Raw genomic sequence first — 13,225 nt, 5'->3', positions numbered from 1 at the left:
TTCGTCGATTCGATTATAATTGTGTTAATAACATTTTTTTTATGGTTGACCGAACATTATGAATAGTTACACCGAAAGATTAAGGCGATAAGATTAGTTACGGTGACCGAGCTTTTTAAACGAAACAATAATGAAAGCTTTATGTCAGAGTGACCACATTGATGGGTAGGTTATTGAAGATGTAGGTACATTATCGTTGTGTTCCAACAATCCAACATTAAGTATTCATATAAAACTTAGTATTGCCTTGGCGGAGGTCAGATAAAGCCGCGATAACGTTTTTATCTGTGTATACAGATGTTTCATATCTAAACCATTAAGCCAGTACAAGCTTAACAAAACAATAATAAACACGCAACTTTTAACCGAAACACGAATTCGTCAAAGCAATATTTTGTGTGTAAGCTTTGGCTTGTGATAGTCGGCCGGTAGATGGCGAGACTGGTCTCAAAACAATGAGCTTTCTCCATTGTAGCCGCGATGTAACGTTTCGGGGGCGAATCTTTACTGCTAATTATACGAAACAACATAATAGATAGCTTTGTTAACCCGATTTCACCGAAACAGCAATCACAAACGTTTCGTACACTAATTTTACGTTTCGACATTAAAACGGCACGCAATTTACATTACAAACAACCCATTAAACTTTCCGTGAGCATTTATTGTTTAAATAAATTATGCAAAAATATGTATTGGTAAAGTACAATTTAAATGACAGATTTATTATTTCAATCAATGAGTCCTATTTAAATCGCATTTAGCTACCAACTGGTCGAAATCAACGGTATATTAACAAAAAGCATTGATTTCACATTTGACAGCTCGGAAAACCGGTTTTTCGTTTTATAGTGACGCACCATACTATTTCTTCTACTAAATAAAAAAAAACAATAAAAAAATAGGTCAAGAAGCCAGTTACTTCCATGTTATTACAAAAACAACAATGCTGGTTTCAGATTCAGTTTTATTGTCCAAATTTGAATACCTACATCGGATAACATAATTTTATATACAATTTAAGGGTTACATTTACAAGATGAAACCGTTGATTTAGTCGTAAACCGAGTCGTAAAGGCTGTATTGATGGCGGTCGTGTGTAAGATAAACTTGTGGATTTTGAATTATAATAAATAAAGCTATTCAACTAAACAAAATGTATGAATTATGAGGAAACCGAGATTAATATTCTTTTATAGAGGTATACTTGATATATTCCGAATTTAGTTAGTAATTTCATTCAAGTCGATTCATTTATTACTGTCATTATTCTCAGTGCTCCATTTACTATGATTCTCGATCAATGAATCTGGGGACCGTCTAAAGTCCCATAAATAAGGCAACTGAATGGCGATCGTAAGGATTCTGTTTAAATCCCACCTATTGCATTATTGAACATCGACACTCCTCGTGAATCAATTAAGTCGTGAACGTGTTCCTATAAACATTAAGCTTAGTTTGCGAACTAAAGGTACGAACATTCGTGGTTTACGAAATATGTAGTTATTTTATATGACCCAAAAAGTTATTCCCCTTCATTCAATGTACCGCATGGCGACACTATGTCGACCATTCCAACATATTAAAAGCCCACAGGTTACAAATTATACGAACATGCAGTTAAGTAATTAAGCCATATCTACCCCAACATTTTTTGTGACACAAGGCAATCGTAATCAAAAACAATACATCTGGATTTATTGTTCTTTTAGGGTGCTTGAGCGCACGTGTCGCGGTGGTTTTTACTTTTTCCGAGTATGCCTCCGAGCGTTAATTTACCGCGAAAAAAAATCGTAAGACCGGAAACGTGCGTGTCGCATCACTAGTTGTAGAGTGTAGAACAGATGTTGACATGTGTCGCCAGTCGCCTGGCTGTATGCTGCGCTCCTGGCGTGAGCTAATTGACTAGGGAAAAAACGTGAGCCGCGTTCCGTTCTACTCGGCCCTACGGTTGTCGTTTACGCGGGAACCGAAATGTACGATTGATGCGTTTTGGGAGTTGACTTTTTGTGTTCTCTCTTTGATTTATACGGATTTATTTTTAGACGAGATAGAATGGTACCGCGTGGTTAGAAGCCTCGTAATTTATGTGCATGTCGTTCGCATTCGGTGACCTCTCTCATTAGTTGGACAATGATATCATTTCGTACGGTTTGTATTCGTTACTTAATGCTTGTCATAAGGTCTTAACGAGTGCCAGGAAGCCATTGTAATCCTGTAATCCGCTGTAAAAATACGTTTCTTTTCAAATTAAAAACGTAATTCCTTAAGCCAATTTGAGTAAAGAAAATATTTTTATTCTGACACGAAATCATGAAATCAAACCTGCGTCGAAAACATTTTTGTGATCTTTCTTAACTAAATCATTTTCTTTTTAATCTAATAACACGATGGTGTTAAAATTTACGGCTGCTCGATTGGGGTGCGTTTTTGATTTATAAGAATTTTCTTTACTAAGTTTTGGCGGAATGTAAATTACTTTGGCGTCTAGCGGTCAAAAGGGCGAGAATATATTTTCTAGTCTGTGGTATGTTTCTGAGTCATGCACGGGTTTTTATTGCTTTCAAGTAAAATACAATTATTGTCTATTGTTTATTAAATTACTCATTTTCTGTATTTGCCTATTTTGGTGAAGTGCCAAGAAAGGAACGTTTTGTTTGCAGTAACATAGCCAACTACAAAATTGGGGGAAGTTTATGTGGCATTAAATTGTATGTACGAAGTCAATAGCAATTATTTACTAACCATGGCGCGGGATGTTCCTTTACTCGCTAACTAGCAACAAAATTCAGTATTAATAAGGTAAATTAAAACAGATCACAACACAAATTAGTCTTTAAAAGTTAACACATTATGCTTTGCGAAGTCGTGTATAAGGATCGTAGGTATATATGCACCCCACTTACAAAATATGATAAACATTTTTAACCTATTGAACCCAGATTCTATATAGGTAGGTAGGTAGGTACCTAGTCAAAATCTATACTAATTGTTTGTTTGTTTGAACGCGCTAATCTCAGGAACTACACGTCCGATTTGAGAAATTCTTTCAGTGTTAGATAGCCCATTTATTGAGGAAGGCTATAGGCTATATAACATCACGCTACAGTCGTAAGGAACGGAGTAGCGACGAAAAATGTTATAAAAACGGGGAACATTTTTACCAATTCTCTTAGGTGACGCAAGCGAAGTTGCGCGGGTCAGCTAGTAATAAACTAAAATTAAACATCGTCAACTAAAATAACCTAATCTTTCACTGTTGGTGTAGTTAAGCGTAAAATAAAACAATATGTAGGGCAATCATTATAACAGCGAGACATTTGTTTTTCAAAACATATGGTTACAATATAAGCTACTGTTTTGACAAGCCAGATTTAATCGCTACTGTACACGAAATACAACATTTTAAAAATAGTTAAGTAAGATATTTGTAGACTAACTTACTTATTATATTTACAAACATACAAACTACTGAAAACAAAATGAATCACGAAATCATACTCATTTTTTTAAGTAAAGAGATTGAACTCTCGTGAATTTTACATTATAGGTCATTATAATACTATCATGTCATTGTGTAGGTCCAAGGGGTCTTAAGCGCGATTGAAAGTTAAAGGTCAAAATGAAACAAATATGTAGGTAGGCAAGTAAATAGATAAGGTAATACCTTATACCTATATACTTTTATTGAGTGTGGTGTTTTTGAGCTCGAATTCATGACTCATTCCAAAAGCTATTGGACGACCGACAATATTAACATCAAGTCTGTTTAAGTACTTTTAGCCTTTAAAAACAAATTCCTTTTAAACCAAAACATAAAAACCATGATGTTAAAAGGTACTAACTACTATATTTACTTCAAGAAACGTTTAAAACGTTCAAAAATAACTCATACACTCACTTTTAAATATACCATCGTCTTATCTTTGAAGTTTAACAGTAAAAAAATACTGGACCATAGATTACCGTTACTTGCCGGTCAGTTATGGTAAGTGCGGGCACAGATAATAAAACTGTATGTCCTATTGCATCTCGATTAATTAAATTTGACAGTTCATTGTGACATGGTAAGAAATTACTGTTGTTTTTTTTTGCGCTGGCAATGTTTTTGAATTCGGTTTTCAATTTTACGACTGTAGTTTAGTCTCGGTTGAAATGAATAACGGGTTGATTTGATAACTTGTGTTAAAGATTCTAGGAGGAAAAGAATTCGTTTACAATCATGTTTCTAATGTGGTTTGTTTTACAGAAGTGTCTAATCAACTGAAGATCAATCTAAAAATCAATGTCAACTTATTGATTGACGTTAATTGACAATGTTTTTTAAACTGTCAAAACGTGATCAGATTTAAAACGACAACTTGTTTATGGTTTGTAAAATCTGACATTAAAGTCGGAACTTATTTGATTGCACGTGGTTAGAATTAGATGATTACGCCTATTGTGTTGATGGCTGTAGATTAAATAATTGAGATAGACACGTCATGATGTAATATGACACATATGTCAATGATTTCATTACTTAATAGGCAACATCCGTTATTTTTACTATTCTTTATCTTATGGTTGTTCGTCAATCTAGTGTCAAAGTTGTTCAAGCCATCTGAAAGGCCTTAGACATGGTTAAACGACTTCAATCTTAGTAGACAACAACTGTACCTCGATTCTGTACATTCGATACTAACGTCACGCTATCGAGTACCATACAATTCTATCGAGCTACTCGTTAGGAAACCGGCAGCAATCCGGCAGAGAATCGCGACCTATCGAGTATCGAAAACTTGACATTTAAAGTGAGAAAAAGATTCGTTCTGAAAATTTGTTCTTTAAATAAAATTTTCTTGGAAATAATTGTGTATAAACTAATTTTAATTTTAAATATAGGTATTATTCTCATTCTCATAAATAATAATTATAGTCGACTTTAAACGGTATTAGTAAAAATAAATCAATAATATAAAAATATCATAATGAATGTTGTTCAACGAAACATTATCAACACAAAAAAAGAATCATCGTTTTTTTTTTCCTACGTTGAAACAATACCTATTGAGCCTCGTTGGCCTAGTCTTCCTAAAATTATATTATCTAATATTGATTATTTAAATAATTCATTAAAATTAAAAATGGAATGAATATTTTATTTCGAAATTCGAATTTCGAATTGCCCCAAGAGCAATAATAAATATTTAATTTTATTTTTTTTAATGTTTGGTGAAAAATGGCGCCATTGAAGAACATAGTTGTTTGCAAAAATCCGCTAGGGCCGCTGATCAATTTTTCATACAAAATTTTTCGATAGGGATATGATCTCGATAGTTGTACAGAATCGCGGTACTGGGAGCAACTTTTTACAAACTCTCAGAAGCACGGAGATGCTCAGTTCGAAGACTACTTTGCGGTCACCCATTTATAGAATGACCGAGCCCAGTGTTGCTTAACTGATTGATCGTTTGAAGACTAGCTATGAGCGCCTCTCGTCCGTTAAAAATCTGTTATCTCTTTTAAAAACACGTTCTAAATATGCTTTTAAAACTAAACAAAAGTTAAAACGGTCGTAACTTTGAGCCGGGTCAAAAGAATCGTTAAGCGCAGAATGGTTGTACTAATCGACTTCTATTATTGTAGTAAAATCTATTTTTCAATACATTTACCGATATTATTGAGTGCTCCGAAACTATTATAGGAAAATAACGGCAATGTAAAGTCTGTTTGAATAGTTTTAAGTTTGATGGATAACTGTGTTTAGACATTCATGACTAGATTTTTGCCAGCTAAGATTTGTTTATAATAAAACGAAGTAGCGTTTCTCTGAATATCTTCATTCACTAAGTCTTAATGAAGATTATTTTAAGGTTTCCTCCAATCAGATTTTTACGCCTACGCATTTGTATTGAGTCTTAAAATATTCTCGTTTCTAAACTAAAGTAATTCAATATTAATACAACATTTCAGTGTACAATTAATATAACATTATCTCTTATTTATAACAAAAATCAATAGCGTAATTGCTTTTCGATCTCATTTCTTTCGATCATCCAATCAGCTTACAGATAGAACAGAATAACTCGTGGGAATTTCACGGCTCTCAATACGATTCTTCAATCTTTCTATAGATAGATATAAACTTTCTAATAGTAAAATAATATATGAAATCTGTCGCTCAATTTGTAACATAAACTCGAATGTATTCATAAACTTAATGGTTATAAAGTTGAATATTAATATTCGAATGACTTATTGCTTCATAACCTCGGATTTGACTGGCCAGTTCTACGTAGTTTCAAGATATTTGTGTGTTAAAACATCAATAAAAATCAACGCCAGTAATTAAGTAAACCACGTCCATTCAAGAAAAAGCTTTTAGTTTTTAGTAGTATCTACTTTTTGATGTTCACTCAACTCATTCTTTTTAAAAACATGTCACTCCTCAAAGGTGATTTTAAAAATCACAGCTTTCAAACTTAATTTTGTATATAAATTCCGCATTTCAAGATATTAAAGCGATTTAATTTTAACCAAGCCATTAAAATGCTCTCTTTATGGACGTTTCATAATAGTATTTAAACACTAATGGTCCTTAACGGCCAGTCAAAAGGTTAAAACTATTTCTGAGTGAACTGTTTTAGATCGTTTTGCTTATACCATTAAAGTATCTGGACTCATTAGTTGAGGCTAGACGTTCTCCTCTATCTGCCATTACTGAATCATTTACGATATTACCCTTGATTACCGCAACAATCAATATTGTAATGGTATGGTCATTAAATCAGTAGGATGTCGCTCGGAGCAGCTCGCCAACTCGTTCGAACACCCGTCAACTATACTTAACTGCATTACCTAGACTTAACTTGAAGTTATAGTGAGTCTGAGCGAGTGTTTAATTTTTTCCCCACCTTGAGACGTTAAGAACAGTAATCCTGGGAGTTTTGCAACATTTTATTGTTTTATTACACCCGGGCACTGTCGGAGTGCGTAAGGAAGTTACGTACATTACTGGATAGCCCCAAGGCGGAATGGTTATAAGAAAGCTATTTTATTGTCTCGAAGGCTCGCCTTGGAAATAATTTCGGTTGCCGTTAGGATCTCAAGTTGAAACTTTATTGTGGACGGAAATTGTTTCAGAATTATAGACTACGGTCGTTCGGTGTATTGTCAATCAAACTGACTAACACGGTATCGCATGATAAAGCGGAATCATGAAAAAGTTTACGGAAATTGCCAGAATTCGACTATGAGTTGATGAGATTACTAAGCAAAAAGCGAGGTTTTCAATCTAGCAATCAGCAACACAAACGATCGATTTATATAACACTGGTTTACGAGTGCCTTCATACCAAAATTCTGTAGTAACAAGCCGACGATTTCTCGCTCGCCGAAACCTGCAACGTACTGACTTTTCCCTTTTATAAATTCGGCCGGATTTGCGTGTAGAAGGAGAAATGTAACGATAACAGCGACAGGATCGTTCATTTATGTTAGATTACAGAATGGTGGTGAGTCAAGTGTCGCGAGGGTTTTACGAGTTTCGTATGACTCCGAAATCGGCTCTAAGGCCGTTTTCCAGAACTCATTTGAGAAGTTTGGTGTCATCAAAAGTGGAAATCCGCGCGTCATAAGCCACTGATTCCTCTGCTACTAGCCATATTAATCCTATAAAAACTCTATGTTGAATCTATTCATATATACTCATCAAAGCCGAAATAGCTTCGGTACGTAATTCGATATAATAAAAAGTCAAAATATTGACGCGGCGCTTTATTTTATAGAATTACGACCCTATATTTTCACATGTGAAAGTATTCGACGTCATTCATAAAATCCTATTAAGCGCCATCCCAGCATAATAACATTAGGATATTTCAAAAGTGTCGTACACATTTGCGACCCTTGTAATACCACTGTCAACGCTAGTAATAACATCAGGTAAAAATTGGAGCCCAAACTTGTCCCTCGGATCGGAGCGGGGATATCGGTTCTCTCTTTCATTAATTGGTTGGAGAGGACAGAATAACTCGGCCCCGAGAAAGCCGAAACAGAGGATCACGCAGCATTTGTCATTTAAAAACGTTCGACTGGAATCCAAACGTTCGGCCCAACGATAAAAATTAGGCGCGCCTAAAATAATTGAACTCTTTTATTTGGATCGTAACTCGGAACGTTTCGGATACTTTGAACGCAATCAAGTTCGCCTCCACTGCTTCGGAGTTAAATTGAGACATTGAATGTTTGCCATTTTCTTTTCCCTCCAATTTCGCGCCAATAGCAAAAGTAAAAAGGCTCGCCGATACCACCAACATGGAAAGCGATATACGACCTCGCCGGGAGAACCATTTCCTTTAATGTTTTCATGAGTCTCGAGAACTAAAGAGCGTGTAACAACGTATCTGTTCGTTGCCTTTTAATAGCCCGAGAGCGAACAAACTGCCAAGTATTAAGTTTTATCAACCATCTGCACGAATGTCACGTCTTTATTACTACTTATTCTTTGTCCTCATGAATGCAGCGGCCGGCGGGAGTGGGAGAGAGCGATATGTGGCTCCCGCTCTGGTCTTGTGGTTTTTGCCGCGCATGAAAAGGTAGGGAAACGAGCGTCCCTTTCGGGCATAGGTGTTCAATTCAATAAAAAATGGCGTACCTGAACCGGTCCCCTGACATGTTTATACATTTTTCTTACTGTTGTGTAGAGGATTTTTTTGTTACGTATTTTCGATTGAGATTGAATCCAGAGCGTTATTAAAAAAGTTTCCTGGCGTAATTCTCGTGGTGATTTTTGCCGTGTGCCGGTGAAATTTAGCGTATTTTCATTTTGTTTTAACGCTTATCGCCGTATGACGTTGATTTATTAGCCGTCCATGTTTAGAACACAACGAACATGTAAACGGGATTTCCGAATGTAAAGTAATTAATATACAAATTAAATATTAATACGCAGCTGTAAGAAAGCGAAGTCGACATTGTTTTAACATAGAAATTACGTCGTTATGAATATCAAATGTTACGTATTGTTAGCCGAAGTATAACAGGCTATTTAAGTGGCTTCACAGAAGTTGTTTTGACGTAAACAGTATTTTAATTTGTACCTACATACAATATTAATTCTACATTACTATTGTGGAGCTTTGTTATTGAATAATTAGTTCGGGAATCCTGTAGTTAAGTTTGACTCGAAATGTGGTTGTTATTATTCTCTCTGTAAATGAATAGACATGGAGTGGTTGAGATTGTTGAGAATTTATAATAGCGGATCTGCACGAGTTGATTCCGCTTACATCTATGAATTTCTAAGTTGTTTGAAACCTAAGCACAGACAATCAATTAAAATAAAACCTAAGATTTATTTATGGATCAAATCATGCTATTGACGTATTCACCTAAAGACCATTCCAAATTCAAACAGCAAGCTAATGCAATAAAAACAAATTGTATCCGAACTCAATCGAATCGTTTGTCTATGTTCGCAGTTTAAAAAATAAAAATCCAATATGGCGGGTGCTAGCTCTCACAGCTGACTCAGCGGCACCTTACGATGGCGTCCGTCGCTTTGTCCCGATGCCTTTTGCTAAGCGTTACGTTTGTTACGGGCATTTTATCTTTTGGAAAGCACTGGCGCCAATGTATTGCTACTAAATTGGTATTGGAAGGAAAAAAACTCTTTCACAACTTGTGTTGTTAGTTTGAAGATAAAGGAAGCTGTGATTGGATTTTTTGATGGTGTGGTCAATGGATGTGTTCTCAAAAGCATCTTATATTTAGTGTCTATGTACTTACTTACTTGGTTAACTTACAAGATCAATGAAAAAATATACCAAGTCGCAACTGACGCCTATCCCTTAACGGAAAACAGACATGAATTAAAGTGAATTACTTGTATTCAATTAACGACTGACCATTGACAATGAAAATTAAAGATTAGGATAACTCAGCATCTGACCAGAGTAAACAAATAAAGTATCCTGTATAACCTTACATTTCTAATTGCGTTTAAAACCCGTTGCATTAAAGCATCTGTATTCAATGTTACGTTGATATCTTAGTCAAGAGTTCTCAGTCAAGAATTTGGCAAATCAGAGTTCACACAAACCGTGGAAAAAAGAAGGCCCGCCAAGATTCCACCATAGACAATTTGTTACAAACAATTTAAATGGTCGGCCTACTCTATGGTCCGTATGCACACGGAACAATTGCGCAACCGAATGTATTCTTCTGTTCACACAAAAGACCCGGGTTCGATTCTAAGATAAGATGTTTTCTGTTCTATTATTATCGACTTTCGAAACGTTTTGCGTTGAGTAATTCTTGTATTGAACATCTTTATTATATGCCTTTCTATATTATTCAAGTGTGTAGAAATTTTGAATTGAACATGCAATTTGTAAGGTAAACTAAGCTTGAAGTTATGAGTAAGTCAACTATCGAATTTAAACTCTATGCAAATTATAATGAACTTTGTTAGTATGTTAGGAGTGACCTCCAAAATTGCAGAATCGATTTTGAGAAAACGTTATCCATGATTAACTTATAGACTTATTGTAATTAGACCAGATTTTCTGAAGATTATTTTTTGAGTGAAAACGTGGGCAGTAGTTTTCGTCTAAAACTAATTATCAAAATTTTTATTTCCTTACTATCTATAATCTCATTATAAATTCCCAATAAAACTAAATTAACGATAACAGGCTTAATTTAAGTTGCTTATTTAGCCCATACTTAATTACTTAATATAAACCATTCTTATAATATTATATTTGCCATAAGACGTTATGTATTAATAAATTTTATATAATATTTCTGATTACGTTGAACTTTGAACTATAAATAGGCTTTAGGCGATAGAGTTATAGTTCTGGTTATTAATATTTAGCTTTGAAATTATGCTAAATAGTATATATTGTGTCAACAACTTGAAATATTATATGCTGAGAGGTTGACACTTGATCTATGTTATGTTGCAATTTACATACCTAGCTGTTTAGCAAAGAAATATGCCTATAATATTCGCAAAAATACTGCCTATTCGACTGGTACTGTTTTATTACCAAGTGCGATTTAAAAAATAAGTAATGTTAGAAAATATGTATGGGTGGGATTGAAGCGGAAGAAGTTTGTAAGGATCGTAGCGAATAGTGTTCATGGGTGCCTACCTCGCTATGCGTACCTCGATAGGGAAATGGCATAATTTAATGTATTATAGATTGTTGGCATGTATAACAGGGTAAATCTATTACTAGCACCTTACTTCTTCTTCTCTTACTCATTTATTTTATCAAGGTAGGTATTTATGAGTTTAGCCTTTCTTCCAAAATATGTTAGAGTCGGCTTCCAGTCTCACCGGATGCAGCTGAATCAGTATTTTACATGGTACCTAAATGTAATTAGATTCTCCACATTATATTATTGCTGATAAATAATTACAATACAAATTATTTAATTAATTTACCTTTTCGTTCCATATATGTCCTTGTATATTGTCATGACATATGGATGTTTATTATTTTATTTTATTTATATCCTTATGTGACGGTTTAGTACACGTCATATTCGCGAATGTGCTTCAAACAGCTGTAACGCAATTGTCTTATGGTATAACCCAGGTAAATGGGTTGTGGAGGACCGATAGGCAGTCGTTCCATGTACTGGTATTTAGCTGCATCTAGTGAGACTGGAAGCAGTCTCCAACATAGTTGGAAAAAGCCTATGCTGATTGATAGCGCGTTTACTACAACTATCGTCAGCTGGGTTTCAGAGATTCATAAAAAAAATTTCGGTATAGCTATCGAGAAATTTTGTATGAATCTGAAACTGCTGATCTGATTTCCGAAAATATGTAATAACTTAATAAGACTCAAGTTTTATTCATCTATTTAAACTGTCAGTCATGAGATTTGAATCCACGGATAGCAAAGTGTTATTTTTCTACATTATTTATTACATAGTATGTATTCCCAATGGCAAAATAAACTTAAATTAAAAAAAAATACTGTTTGAGTAGGCCAGTAATAATAAGTCATTTAGTAATAAATCACTTACAAAAGCTTGCGTAATTGCTGATTCAGTTTGCGTAAAATTCTATATTCTACAAGTCTATCGCGGTTTTTTGGGTATAACCCATATTGTGAGGAAAATATTAATACCTAGTTATTCATACATAATGTATGAGTACATTGTTTTGTTACAATAACGCTATTATCATATAATAATAAATATTAATTGATTGTAAATGAATCATGGTTGACTCTTAGATACGCGAGGTGAATTGAATTAAGTGTGGTCATTATAATATGAATAAGATCTTGGTATTTACTTAGACTTATGTCACACTTATTTGCTTTCGACAGAAAAACTATACATAGTACGCGCCATATAAGTTTATGTGTCGGACTTAAGCAGCAAGCCTCAAGTTAACGAAGTTTCGTTAGCGTTAGTTACTTAGGTACTATAACACCAGCTATCTGCCAGTGCAAGTATATCAAAATTGGTGCTGCTGTATTTGAAATAGGCCGACACAAACATACAAACCAATTTTAATAATAGACAGTAAGTAATTTTATATTCTTATTTTAATAAAATTAATTAGACAATGTAATTTTGCAACATAACAAACCCACATTCTTCTTTTATTTACTTTCAAAGATAATTTGCAATTTTTAGAAAAGCTATAGAGCGCAAGCCAATAAATCTAGCACATTTTCACCCTATAATCTACCACATATTACTTCCGGACTACTTATTGGTACTTAAACTCAGGTTTTATTACCAGTATTATTGACAGGATAAAAAACAAACAGCTTTCAATTGTCCCACTGCTAGAAACAGGTATCTTTTACAATAGGGACTACCGTACAAGGTGCGATATTGAACCACTCGTAAACGCTTGTTTCAGTTTGCTTCGAACATTTTGTAATCGTGAATTTGTATAATTATTTTATAGTGTTTATTATAAAAGAGGTAATTCAAGTTTTAAATTCCAAACCTGAAGATTACAAAATTTTGGAATCGTCTAGAAATTATGTGATAAGTAATCTAAAAATGGAAAAAAAACAATTTGAAAAAGCCTGACCTAAGGATTACCAGATTTTGGAATAGTTTAAAAATATGTGATAAGTTTTCAACCTTAAAAAGGAAAAACAGAACTTCGTAAAATTCGACTTTTCTTTTTTTCTTTTCTCAAACCCTATTCGCATACCAAGCAATACAATTAATGGCTTAAACTATTTATTACAAA

General features: G+C 34.1%; 1 protein-coding gene across 8 annotated transcripts in view; it reads left to right on the top strand.

The window, feature by feature from the left end:
- The window catches only part of Cirl (Calcium-independent receptor for alpha-latrotoxin), a 314,415-nt gene that overhangs the window by 594 nt on the left and 300,596 nt on the right, over positions 1-13,225 (top strand). The gene's annotated exons all lie outside the window — the stretch shown is intronic.

The sequence above is a fragment of the Anticarsia gemmatalis genome, chromosome 25 (genome assembly GCF_050436995.1).
Source record: "Anticarsia gemmatalis isolate Benzon Research Colony breed Stoneville strain chromosome 25, ilAntGemm2 primary, whole genome shotgun sequence".
Lineage (NCBI taxonomy): Eukaryota > Metazoa > Arthropoda > Insecta > Lepidoptera > Erebidae > Anticarsia > Anticarsia gemmatalis.
The sequence above is the reverse complement of the archived record's forward strand: the minus strand, read 5'-3'. Positions and strand labels throughout refer to the sequence as shown.